The sequence below is a fragment of the Heteronotia binoei genome, chromosome 19, assembly GCF_032191835.1.
Source record: "Heteronotia binoei isolate CCM8104 ecotype False Entrance Well chromosome 19, APGP_CSIRO_Hbin_v1, whole genome shotgun sequence".
Classification (NCBI taxonomy): domain Eukaryota; kingdom Metazoa; phylum Chordata; class Lepidosauria; order Squamata; family Gekkonidae; genus Heteronotia; species Heteronotia binoei.
In genome coordinates this window covers 35,993,990-36,007,735 of record NC_083241.1, presented here as the reverse complement: position 1 = coordinate 36,007,735, position 13,746 = coordinate 35,993,990, and the positions used below count along the sequence as shown (strand labels likewise).

At 44.9% G+C, this 13,746-nt stretch overlaps 1 long non-coding RNA gene across 2 annotated transcripts in view; it reads left to right on the top strand.

Annotated features, from left to right (window-relative positions):
- Positions 1–13,746, top strand: part of LOC132587717 (uncharacterized) — a 72,842-nt gene that overhangs the window by 38,589 nt on the left and 20,507 nt on the right. The gene's annotated exons all lie outside the window — the stretch shown is intronic.

Below are 13,746 nucleotides of genomic sequence, written 5' to 3'. Positions count from 1 at the left end.
AGCTCTCTCCTGTATATGCCAGAGGGCTTAGGGACAGGATTCAAGATGGCTGATGAGGTCATCTAACTGCATAGGTGGGCATCCTAGGGCAAACGGTGTTGCCAGAAAGAGAGATGCTATTGCATATAATGATCACATTTGTGGTCATTCACATTGCTCTTCCTTTATAGAAACCATTCCTGTATTATCTATATATGTATGCAGGCCTCATTTTGGGCAGGAATGCCAGAACTTCTAAATGTTATTGTGCTTTTTCTTTCTTACCCCGCCCCCCCCCCCCCAAAAAAACCTTGCTTCTGGGCTCCATTGTTCAAACCCCCAGTGTGAATTGTGCTGACCTCTAAGATTTCACAAACTTCCTAATATTTTGTCTCCACAAAAAAAAATGGGAAAACAACCAAGACCTATAAAGCTGACACGAGGAAATCTTCATCATGCCACTGTGGCCACATAGGAGAAAGTAATTGAAAAAGTATGATGGGAGTAAGGTTTTATTATGACAATTATAATTCAAGAAGCATTTGAAGGTAGATGCTGAACTGCTATAATTTAGTACACCTTCTGGTGATGTAAGGGATGTGTGGCATATGCAAATGAGTTGTGCTAATGTTTATGTTTAATTCAATTTATACCCCGCCCTCCCCGCCGAGGCGGGCTCAGGGCGGCTTACATCAAATCATAGTATACTATGATCGCAATCATAAAATCAATAAAACCATTAAACAATATAAGTTAAAACAATATACAGTCGGTGCTAACAAATTAGATGTTACTCATATTCTCAGGACGACAGTTGTTCCAGAATTCTCCTACAGTCGACTGAAGGCTTGCCAGAAGAGAGCAGTCTTACAGGCCTTGTGCAACTGAGTGAGGACCCGCAAGGCCCTAACCTCTTCCAGCAATTGAATTTATTTGTATTTGAAGGAGTGTGCCATTGGACTCAAACTTTGATCCAGACCACAATGAGCTTTGGCACCTCTTTTTCTACAAAATGACCCCTGCATGTATGTATCGTAGCAAGCCAATACAGGCCAGGTTTTGTAGGCTTATTACATAGTCACTTAGCAACCAGTGCAAACTTGCTTCAACCTTACTTTAGTACTGTTTAACATTTGGTACCAGCAGCCTGTGATGTACAAGCCCAGAAGGAGAGTGGGGTTATGACAGCAGGGTCCCTCACCCATGGTGTTAGGACTGCTTCACATATTACAGAGTTAGCAGCACACACAACATACCCTGTAATTTCTTAGCACATGAAGCAGCCCTCACACGCTTGCGGACTGGATTTCATGGCTGTGAAAAAAGAACCCAAGGTCAGGCTATTGATTCAGGAGAATTAATAAGTTCAGAAACAACTTCACACCAGTAATTATGAAAAGAAACTCCTTCAAGTGGTTCATATGTCAGGAACATTTGGTTGTGGAAGTTCCTGCTGTAGTTTAAATGATGCTCAAAGTTGTTTTTAAAAAGTCTATCAGTTCTGCAGAACACTGCATACCATTGGCATTAATCTTGCAAACTGTTTCCCAAGAATGCATGACAACCTTGGAACAGGTGATCTTCAAGCCAGGTCAGGACCTTCAGGTGGGTCACAAGGCCATACAAAGCCTTGTGACCCATGGGAAGAAAAGGTTGAAGGAGCTTGTTTAGCCTGGAGAGGAGATGACAGAGAGGTTGAGTTGATCACCGCCAAGTACTTGAAGGGCTGTCATATATAAAGGATAGTGTGGTGTTGTTTTCTGTTGCCTCAGAAGCTTGGACCAGAACCAATGGGTTGAAATTAAATCAAAAGAGTTTTTGGCTAAACATTAAGAAGAACTTCCTGACAGTTAGAGCAGTTCCTCAGTGGAACAGGCTTCCACAGGAGGTGGTGGGCTCTCCTTCTTTGGAGGTTTTTAAACAGAGGCTAGATGGCCATCTGACAGTGATGATGATTCTGTGAACTTAGGCAGATCGTAAGAAGGAGGGCAGGGGGAAGTGATTTTCCTGCATTGTGCAGGGGATTGGACTAGATGACCCAGCAGTTCCCTTCCAACTCTATGATTCTAAAGCCCCAGATTTTGCTGCCTTTATGGAAGGCCTTGCTGCTACTGTGAATACATAGAAAGCGAGGGTGCTGCGCTTCCTATCTCTCTTTGCACCCACAATGAAAGGTGCAAGGGAAGGTTCTTAGTGGTGGAAAGGATTCTTCTATGGCTCTCACTACGGTATACCTCCTGGTGCCGGGGCTTTCTGTCCACACTCTCTCAGTCTGCTGCCCATGGTCCTGAAACGAGTAACAACCATGTTCTGGCTCCTTGTTTTCCTGTCTCAGATGTCACAAGCTTGCAGATCAATGGGTCACACATTCTATGGGTTCCAACTCTGGAAAGGTTGAAGACCACTTCCTTAGAAGTGTCCTTAGAGAATAAAGTAAACCACAGTAAAGGAATTATGTGTTAATTATGTGAAAAGTCAGAACAGAACAAGGAAAGGCCCAAAGAGTGCTTCATTTTTTTATGTTTTACTTTTGTTACAACCATACAAATAAGTTATTTGGAAAGAACTCAAGTGAAATCAATCAGACTGACTTCCAAGTAACCATTTAAGGGATCAGGCTGTTCCTTGGAAGTCCCACTGGTGTTAATGGATTTAGTTCCAAGTGAAAAAGTATAGCATTGGTGTTTTTGTAATACAACCCCTATTACTTGACATAACACTCTGTGGTTGAGTGCTGTGTATGCTTCTGCACCTGGGTAAATTGTGCTATTAAATCCACATCTTTTTTTTGGGGGGGGGGGGGAGGGAATTCAGGTGATGTTAGACTTTTCTTGAATTAAAAAAATAAGCTAACCAAAGTAATATGATGAAAGAAAAATCCCTCATGATTTTGTTAGCAATTGCATGGGAAGATACTAACTGGGAGGGTGCCATTTGGAAGCTAAGAAAGGTCAGCCCTGATGAGTATTTGGATGGGAAGACCAAGGAATGTCAAGGTTGCTATGCAGAGACAGATCGTGGCAAACCACATCTGGTAGTCCCTTGCCTTGAAAAACCTACGGGGGTTCCCATAAACTGGCTGCAACTTGATGGCACTTCACACACACAGAGCATTTTTAAAACATAGGTGGAAAGAACCTACCACCTCACAATCAAGATGGGCCCACAATCAGTTAATCTGCACTTATTCTCACTCAGAGCAATATCACACTGACAGTGTCAAAGGCAGGTGAAAGCAATTTTCAAAGTTACTTGCATAATAAAATATGCAAAACAAACTAATGGTAAGATCGATGTATAATTACTCTTCTAAGACAGATCTAAAGTGTTTTGCCACTGGGTACTCACTTAGGGAAAGTCACTTGCCACATTTGTTACCTTGGACGCATACTGACACATAGGTAAGCGCAGATACTTTTGTCTGTACTTATCTGCATGATCAAAGGACAGCAGTTTGGGCAACAGCAAACTGCAAGACAGACGCATAAGCCAAAGTGGTATTTGCATGAAAGAAAAGATACAAGATTTACCGTACCATCACAAGCAGAGTTACATTCTTCTAAGTAGAAGAGAGTAACTGCTTTTAGGATTGCCCACAAAACATAAGACAAACCCTGATGGATTAGAAAAATAGTCCGTCTAGTCCAGCACCTGTTTCACAATGGCCAATCAGTTCCTCTGGAGGGCCAATAACAGGGCACAGAGGCTAAGGCCATCCCTGATGCTGCCTCCTGGCAGAGATTCAGAGGCTGATTGCCTCTGAATGTGGAGGATTCCTTTAGTCACCATGGCTTGTAGCCATTGATAGATTTATCTTGTCTAATCCTCTTTTAAAGCCTTCTATGCCAGGGGCCATTACTACCTCCTCTGTCAGTAAATTCCACATTTTAATGACTCACTGTGTACAGAAGTATTTCCTTTTGCCTGTCCTGAATCTACTACTGATCACCTCAACTGGATGCCCTCGAGTTCTAGTATTCTGGGAGATGAAGAAAAAGTTATCTTCATCAATACTCTCCATCCTGTGAATAATTGTATAAACCTTTACCATGACTCCCCTTAGTCAGCTTTTTTCTAAATTGAGAAGTCTCAGATTCTTCATCCTTTCCTAATAAGGGAGGTGCTCCAACCCACTAATCATCTTGGTTGTTCTGTCTGCTGTTGCATCACCAGCTTCATTCTTATCCAAGAGCCATTTTCTAAGTCAGTCTGTACTACATAAGCTAGAAAAGTAAGGAGTCATATTTTCCCCAGGGCTTTTTTTGTAGAAAAAGCCCAGCAGGTACTCATTTGCATATCAGGTCACCCCCCCCCATGGTCACTATTGTTTCACATAGGACTTTTTTGTAGAAAAAGCCTAGCAAGTACTTATTTGCATATTAAGCCACACCCCCTGACACCAAGCCAGCTGGAACTGTGTTCCTGCTAAAAAAAGAGCCCTGATTTTCCCCAATAGCAAGGAAGTCAGTCTGTGCGAAACCTGGCCTTTGATAGGTGACAAAGAGTCACACTTGTATAGGCCAAAAACACAGTTTCAAAACTGACATCATTTCAGTTATTTGTACCATTACAAACGAAGGCGTGATTTGAAAGCCAGCCAGGGAGAGGGGGGGGGGAGAGACTCAAGGAGATGTAAAGTGAACTGAGCTCCCACTTGCTTCAAAGGGGCTCGCAACTAAAACAAGAATTCAACAAGTGCCAAGCCATATACGATCCTGACACAGAAAGCTGATCATGCAGAAACAGCCTTAGTCATGCACTTTACAAAAAGAGTTGCTTCGTTATGAAACTCTCCCTATGAAAGTCAAGAAATTGATGAAGCTTCTCTTCCCAATTTAACAGATGTAGATAATGCACTATTTTGAGAAACTGTCATTAGTTAAGCTCCCTTCCAGGTGCACCCTTCCAAACACTCCATTATTTCCCCATAGATATATTACCTCTTTCACACTCCCATTTACAAACTAGGAGAGCATGACCAAGGCTTATAAGACTTCTGACAACCTTTCAAGCATCAGCTTTTTAAAAGCACACCCAGGTCTTCTTAGGTATAAAGGGTTTCCCTAGCACAAAACCATGAAAGCAGTCCAGCTTGGATATGCAGCCCACACAGAATTATTAAAAACCAAAACACAGAAGCATAATACCTATGATCCATGAGATGTTTCCCATACGTACTTCTTCAAAGATCAACACAAATTAATTCCACACTTGACCTGACCCAGCCCAACATCCATATCGTTTTACCGTGACAAAGCAAAGGGGAGGCTTTGCATAGAAATAACCCAGCAGTGAAACCAGCAAAATTCTGGCTTTGGGGTTGGGGTGAGTGGGAAACGTAAGCGGTTGCAGAGGCAACCTACAGAAACCCAGTGTGGAACGAGGGGATGGCTACCCAGCAGACTTTGCTAACCCTCTCTTACCGGTCAAGCAGAGTCTGTAACATATGGGCTCCGCTTGTTCCCTGCTGTGGTCAATTCTGCAATCTGATAGGAGAGATTAAGGTAGAGAAACAGCTTTCCTTGGGGGGGGGGGGGCACCACCAAACGCTCTTTTTCAGAGACGAAGTAAGAGGAATGCTATAATCCCTTCCCAGGGCTCATCATTACTACGATACTGAAGGGAAGGAGGCTGGCTTTGCCCTCTGTCCCCCCTCCACCCCCCAAAAAAACCTGACAGGGAGGCAAGAGATTAATTGCCCTGATCTTTCCCTCTGCCGTTTTACTTTGGAAGGGGCTTCCTTGCCCCTAAACCACCCCATATATCTGTAGACCGGCCAACAGGGAATCCCCGCTTGCAACCCCCTTGTACATCCCACTACGAAAAATGATCAATCTTCCTTCCTTTTGGGGGGACAGAAGGGAGCCTCAGAGAGCTCTTGTCATGAGTAGCACCTCCTGCCTCCCATGTAAAGAGGAAGACAGCTCTTTTTTTGGGGGGGGGGGGGGGAAGCATACCCAGCTCTTCAGCACAGGACAGCTCCTTCTCCTCTGCCCCGGATTCTGGGCAACAGGACGCCCACTGGCCGGCTTGTGGAGCAGGGAAGCCCTGATTCTAACCAGAGGGGGGCTTTCCTTTGCTTAACTGCCTCCCCCCCCCGGGGGGGGGGAGATGAAGAAGAGGCAGGGAGGGCGCTGTCGAGATGCTCTGATGTGGAGTTTATATAAGCCTATCTATATTTCCCTTCCTTCCCTCCGGTATTGGATTTTACAGTGCAATAGGGGACCCCCCCCCCCCAGCAGCGCCTCCCATTGCAGGTGAGCACGTGTGCCTTGCGGAGGCCGGGGTGGAGGTGGATGGAAAATATAGGAATGGGCTGATGGAGGGGGGAGGGGGGAGAGAGAGAGAAAAAAGGAAGGCCGACGCGTGCAAAATTATAATAATAATAAAGGGAAGCTCATACCTGCTCGCCAGAGATCCTAACTGGCTGGCAGGCGCGCCGCTCTGCTACTGCAAAGAGCAGCTGCAAGCCCATAAGGATCAGGATTGGGAGGGGGGGGGTTGTATAGCGCGCGCATGCGTGTGCGTGCTCTCTCGCGCTCTCTGCCCCGCTCTCTCTTTCTGGGTTCGGGGGCTTCCAGTGCAAGCACCGCCAAGCGCATGCGCACCACCACCCGGCTCTTTTCCCGCCCCCACCTCTTACATCGAGCGGCTTAAGCCGAACGTTTTCTCTCTTCTTTCCCACCCCCACCCCCCCTTCCCTTCCCTCACAACCTCTCGGGAAGGCGCGTACCGGCGGACACGCGCTCCTCCCCTTGTTTTCTCATGCTCCCTCACATCATTCACACCCCAGGGCGGGCTTGCGCTCCCACCCGGGTCGCCTTGGAAACAAACAACCCGTTATGGAGGGGATGGGAAAGGCGAGAGTTGTGGGGGGAAAGATGCTGCCGCCGTCGTCGTTATTCGCTGAGACGCAAGAAGAAAAAAACAGCGCGTGTCTCCCTCCCCTTCCTTTTAAACTCCCCCAACGGTCACGTGGGAGGGGCGCCGCTATCCAATCGGAGAGACGGACCGACGGAGGGGGGGGGTCTGTAGTACTACCGTTGGTCGGGAAGGGAGGCCGGTTGGCCGTTGGTGTATTTCTGAGGGGGAGGGGCGGGAAGGCTGAGGAGAAGCTCCGCCTCCTTCAGATTTAGGCGGGAAAAGCGGGTGGTTTGTCATGGAGGGAGGGGGGAGCGTGGAGGTGGTTTGGCCTGAGGTAATTCCATCAGGTTAAGCCCTCGACTAGGAAATTGAGGCTGAGGAAAGGCAGCTATGAAAGAACTAGACAAGATTCTCTTGAGGTGTGTCAGAGAATGTGTCTCTGGAGACCCAGATCAAAATAAGTCATGCCACAGAGTTCCCCATTGCTGTGTATGGGTCACTGTCTGTCTGTAGCAGGTCGATCCAAGAGGGCAGCCGTGCTGGTCTGAAGCAGTTGAACAAAGCACGAGTCAAGGTGCACCTTTAAGACCAAGTTTTATTGGGAATGTAAGCTTTTGTGTGCTCTCTAAGCACACTTTTATCAGACAAGAGTCCGGTAGCACCTTCAAGACTTGCCAGTTTTGTGGCAGGGGAGGAGCTTTCGGGAGTCACTTCTTCAGATACGGCTAGAATGCGAGTTCATCTGTCTGATACAGCTTGGCTCTCCAAGGTGTAAAGACTTTTTGTAGCAGGGGTGGCCAAACTTAAGAACATAAGAACATAAGAGAAGCCATGTTGGATCAGGCCAACGGCCCATCAAGTCCAACACTCTGTGTCACACAGTGGCAAAAAATGTTATATACACACATACACTGTGGCTAATAGCCACTGGTGGACCTGTGCTCCATACACTGTGGCTAATAGCCACTGATGGACCTGTGCTCCATATTTTTATCTAAACCCCTCTTGAAGGTGGCTATACTTGTGGCCGCCACCACCTCCTGTGGCAGTGAATTCCACATGTTAATCACCCTTTGGGTGAAGAAGTACTTCCTTTTATCCGTCTTAACCTGTCTGCTCAGCAATTTCATCGAATGCCCACGAGTTCTTGTATTGTGAGAAAGGGAGAAAAGTACTTCTTTCTCTACTTTCTCCATTCCATGCATTATCTTGTAAACCTCTATCATGTCACCCCGCAGTCGACGTTTCTCCAAGCTAAAGAGTCCCAAGCGTTTCAACCTTTCTTCATAGGGAAAGTGCTCCAGCCCTTTAATCATTCTAGTTGCCCTTCTCTGCACCTTCTCTAAAGCTATAATATCCTTTTTGAGGTGCGGCGACCAGAACTGCACACAGTACTCCAAATGAGACCGCACCATCGATTTATACAGGGGCATTATGATACTGGCTGATTTGTTTTCAATTCCCTTCCTAATAATTCCCAGCATGGCATTGGCCTTTTTTATTGCAAACGCACACTGTCTTGACACTTTCAGTGAGTTATCTATCATGACCCCAAGATCTCTCTCTTGATCAGTCTCTGCCAGTTCACACCCCATCAACTTGTATTTGTAGCTGGGATTCTTAGCCCCAATGTGCATTACTTTGCACTTGGCCACATTGAACCGCATCTGCCACGTTGACGCCCACTCACCCAGCCTCAACAGATCCCTTTGGAGTTCCTCACAATCCTCTCTGGTTCTCACCACCCTGAACAATTTAGTGTCATCCGCAAACTTGGCCACTTCACTGCTCACTCCGAACTCTAAATCATTTATGAACAAGTTAAAAAGCATGGGACCCAGTACCGAGCCCTGCGGCACCCCACTGCTTACCGTCCTCCACTGCGAAGACTGCCCATTTATACTCACTCTCTGCTTCCTATTACTCAGCCAGTTTTTGATCCACAAGAGGACCTGTCCTTTTACTCCATGATTCTCAAGCTTTCTAAGGAGCCTTTGATGAGGAACTTTATCAAAAGCTTTCTGGAAGTCAAGGTAAACAACATCTATCGGGTCTCCTTTGTCCACATGTTTGTTCACCCCCTCAAAGAAATGCAACAGGTTAGTGAGGCAAGATCTTCCCTTGCAGAACCCATGCTGAGTCTTCCTCAATAACCCGTGTTCATCAATGTGCCTACTCATTCTGTCCTTGATAATGGTTTCTACCAACTTTCCCGGTATTGAAGTCAGACTGACTGGCCTGTAGTTTCCCGGATCTCCTCTGGAACCTTTTTTAAAGATGGGGGTGACATTTGCTACCTTCCAGTCCTCAGGAATGGAGGCAGATTTCAATGAAAGATTACAGATTTTTGTTAGAAGATCCACAAGTTCAACTTTGAGTTCCTTCAGAACTCTCGGATGTATGCCATCCGGACCCGGTGACTTATTAGTTTTTAATTTGTCTATCAGTTGTAGGACCTCCTCATTTGTCACCTCAATCTGACTCAGGTCTTTCAACACCCCTTCCAAAATTAGTGGTTCTGGGGCGGGCAAAAAGTTCTCGTCTTCTACAGTGAAGAACTTGCTTAAGGTAGGAGCCGCATAGAATAAACGTCAGATATTTTGAGAGTTGCAAGATAGGCAAATGGGGGGAGGTGGAAAGAAAGTAACTTTAAATGCATTATCCCAGCCTCTGGCTGGCTTGGTGAAATGATTTAAAGAGAGAAATGCCTCCTCCAAGCTGGCCAATGGGATGGTGGGCTTTGAGAGCCACACCTGTGAAAGAGCCACAGTTTGGCCATCCCTGTTTTATAGTGCCTTTATGGTGCTGCTGGACTCTTCCTCTTTTCTTCTGTGTATAGGTGGGGAAAAAAGTGACAGGAAGAAAGCTGACTCAGTTGAAATGTGCCAGGGGAGAATATTATGGATACCTTTGACTGCCAAAATGATAACTAAGGCAGTGGTTCTCTGAGTTAGTAGAAAGACAGACTAGGGACTTGATATCTCTCCTCTTTGATGGGGTTATACTCCCTTTGAAAAGCCAGATTCAGAGCTTGACCTGGTGGTTACCTTAGAAAACCGGGTGGCTGCGATGGTTTGGTGTGTGCCCAGATTTGGCTGTTGCATCAGTTGCACCCATTCCTGGTTCAGTCAGATCTAGTCACAGTGATCCATGTCTTAGTTACACCTTGACTGGACTATTACAACATTCTCTACTTGTGGCTACCCTTGAAGAGTGTTTGGAGGCTGCAGCTAGTGCAGAACAGTAGAGCTAGCAAATTACAGCAAATACACTGGCTACGGATCTGGTCCTGAGCTCAATTCAAGGTGTTGGTTTTGACCTTTAAAACCCTACATGTCTTGGGAGCGCCATATCTGAAGCATTGTTTTCTCCCATACATTCCTGCCCAACAATTAAGATCATAGGAAGAGACCTTACTGACTGCCCTATCAAAGAAGCTCATTTGGTGGGTACACAAGAAAGGGCCTTTTCAGTGGCAGCCCCACGATTTTAGAATAACTCCCCAGGAAGGTGTGCCTGGCCCCCTCACTTTCAATCTTTAGGAGGCAGTTGAAAATTGGGGGGGGGGGGCCTGTGGCTCAGAAGTGGAGCCTCTGCTTGGCATGCAAAAGGTTCCATGTTTAATCCCCTGCAACTCCCGTTAAAAGGTCTGGCAGCAGGTGATGTGAAAGACTGCGATCTGCGACCTTAAGAGAGCTGCTGTTAGTCTGAGTAGACAATATTGACTTTGATGGACCAAGGGTCTGATTCAGTGTAAGATAGCTTCATGTGTTCAAGGTCCCGCTGTAAACCAGCAACCACAAGAGCATTTGGTTAAGTTTAGTAGCAGTCCGGTGTGATTTTAAATTCTGGTTTTGTGTTTTTAACGTATTTTATCTGATATGTTTTTATCGATGTTTGTAAGCAGCCTCATGCTCCGGAAAAAAAGATGGCTAATAAACAGCCCTTTTGTAAGCAGTAAAATAAAAATGGGCAAGGCACAATTTATTCTAGCAGAAGCTTTTCCTGAGCCAGAGCTCACTTCATCAGGCACGCTGAGGCTTTAAAGCCCTAATGCTGATAAAGGGGTCCAGTCCCCCATTGCTGACCTCATCAGGCTGATAAATTGTTTGGAAGCCTTTTCTGTAAATTAATCGTCCCCATGGATGCAAACATCATGCATCTGCGGAAATGAGTCCAGTAGCACTTTAAAGACGAACATTTGTGGCAGGGTGGGAGCTTTCATGAGTCGCTGCTCACTTCTGCTCACTGCCACAAATTTTGCTAGCTTTTAAGGATTCTTACTCTTTCCTATTGCTACAGAACAAAGTTTGAGCCCCATGGCACTTTTAAGGCTGACAAACTTTTATTCCATATATGAGCATTCATGTGCACGCACACTTCCTCAGAATGCGAGTCCACTTGTCTGAAATAGCTGGACTATCCAAGATGTAAGGACTTGTTCTAGTGTCTATGGTGCTGTTTGACTTTTGCTCTTTTCTACTGTGTATGGATGTGAAAGCTGAGCATTGTGGAAAAGCTGACGGGAAGATATCTGAGGAAGTCTGCGTGCACATGAATGCTCATACATTGAATAAAACCTTGTTGGTCTTAAAAGGTGCCATGGGACTCGAACTTTGTTCTGCTGCTTCAGACCAACACGGCTACCTACTTGAATCTTTCTACTGCTACAGGCAGACTAACATTATTGCCCTTCTTGATCTACCTGCTGAAGTGAGGTCTGCCTCACCAAAGCATATGCTGGAATCGATTTTTGTTAGTCTTTGAAGTGACCCTGGATTTCTGCTTCATTTTGCTGTAGCTCCATGCCCTGCCACCATGTTGTTGGTCCAATTATGGTGGTGTGTATTGGGGAAAATGCGCGATGCTGAAGCACTCCCTGAGGCTTGGACTAATTTCTTTTGCCTCGAATATTTATTTATTTACAAAATAGCGATGTTGATTCTCCAGAGACTAGTGGAGCAAAAAAAAAAAAAAATCCTATCAAAATGCAAGGAGTATCAACGTTAAAACAAGCCAGTGGTGTTAAAACAGCAGAAAATAACATTCAGCATCCTGAAATGATATCCATAAAACAACCCTCAGGCTAGAAGCAGACCATTAAAAACAGCTTTAAACGATATTTATGAGTGTAGGAGAAAGGAAGGACATAGCAAGCAGGCATTAATAAAAGTTAAATAAACGTAAAAGAGGATGAACAGTTTGGTTTTCCTGAAAGCGGCAATAGCAGAAGGACATTCATAGACTAGTCTGGTTATTATATTCAGTTATTACGCTGTTACTATAGCAATAAGTGTTAGACAATGGGAAATATTGTTTTGGGCCAGTGGTAGCTAGCATCTGTTAAAATGAGCATTGAAGCACCTTAAAGTCTAGCAAAATTGTATTCAACCGCAAAATATGGAATAGAGCCATATCTTCGGCTGCAAACTATAACAAGCGGATAACAGGTAACAATAAACACTTGAAACGAGAACCATGCTAACAGCACATTTACTTTCAAGCTTAAAAAGTAAACATGAAGTGCTGGCAGCCAGGTATCTGTTACATTTTTATCCCCTCTTCAAGGGAGCCCAGGGTGGTATACAATATTCTCCTTTCCACCTCTATAGTTTCACAGTAACCCCATGAAGACAGATCCAGGAGGCCACTGTGTTGGTCTGAAGCAGTAGAACAATTTTTTACTCCAGTGGCACCTTTAAGACCAACAAAGTTTTATTCAAGCCTTGAGCTGCACATGAGAGTGCATCCACATGAAAGCTCACACATCTTGAGTACCCAGTGAGGTAACCTTGGCTGTAAATGCCACATTTATAAGACCAGTTGCCTGGAAAATGTTTTTTAAACCTGCAAATATGTTTACATATCACATGTTTTTCAGCAGTTATTTTCCCATAATGTCTATTTGTTAATTTATTTTGTTTTAAAGCAGGCAAAAAAGGAACACATCCTATGTTTGTCTTGCATTTGGCCACCCCTCCAATAGCTCCTCCTCGCAGTGTTTTTTTGTAACTAACAAACATGGAAGGGCTGTATTCAAAAAGAACAAGACTTCAGTAAAGCCTGCCCTCAGCTTACATTAATTACAGATTCATTATTTAAGGTTGCTCATGCCTTTCACCATATAATTTAATTATCACATATAAAATTGCCATTGCTTAAAATGGTGTTGACCTTAAATTCTGGTTTAAAAAAACCAGGGGTGAAAGTGTAATTGAAGTCGCAACCGACTTGCATCGACCTCATAGAGTTTTCAAAGCAAGAGACTAACAGAAGTAGTTTGCCACCAAGTTCTTCAACATAAATTGACAGATCAATCTAAAGTCCTGAACTCAGAAAAGACGCATAATGTGAACCAATGGGTTGTACCATCCAAACTAACACACACGCTCTGAAGAGCTAGCAGTTTTGTGGACCCTGTCCACGGAAAATCCCTGTCTGTTTGGTGGTCCCTCTTTTTGCCTTTTTGGGACGCCCTCTTTAAATATTGTTAATATAAATTGCTAGCACTCAGATTGTTCAGCATTTGTTTCTCCATCCTGCCTCACCCTGCTTTAAGTTATTAGAAGTTAAGGATGTGAGTGGGTGTGAGATTGCATCTCCTCTCTTGTATGCATCTACGGAAATACACCGGAACACTAAAATACCATGCTGTGCCATCTGTCATTTCGTATACTGCAGGTGCTGAGGTGCATTTTGAATTGCTGACTGGTATACTGTTGCATAAAAAACATAACAGCCCTCCTGTATTGGACCAGTGATCCATCTCATCCAGCATCCTGTCTCACAGTGACCAACCAGTGCCTCTGAAAGGCCAACAACGGCATAGAGGTGACAACCTTCCCCTAATGTTACCTTCTGGCTCAGCGATTCAGAGGTAGAGATTCCCCTCAGCCACCATGG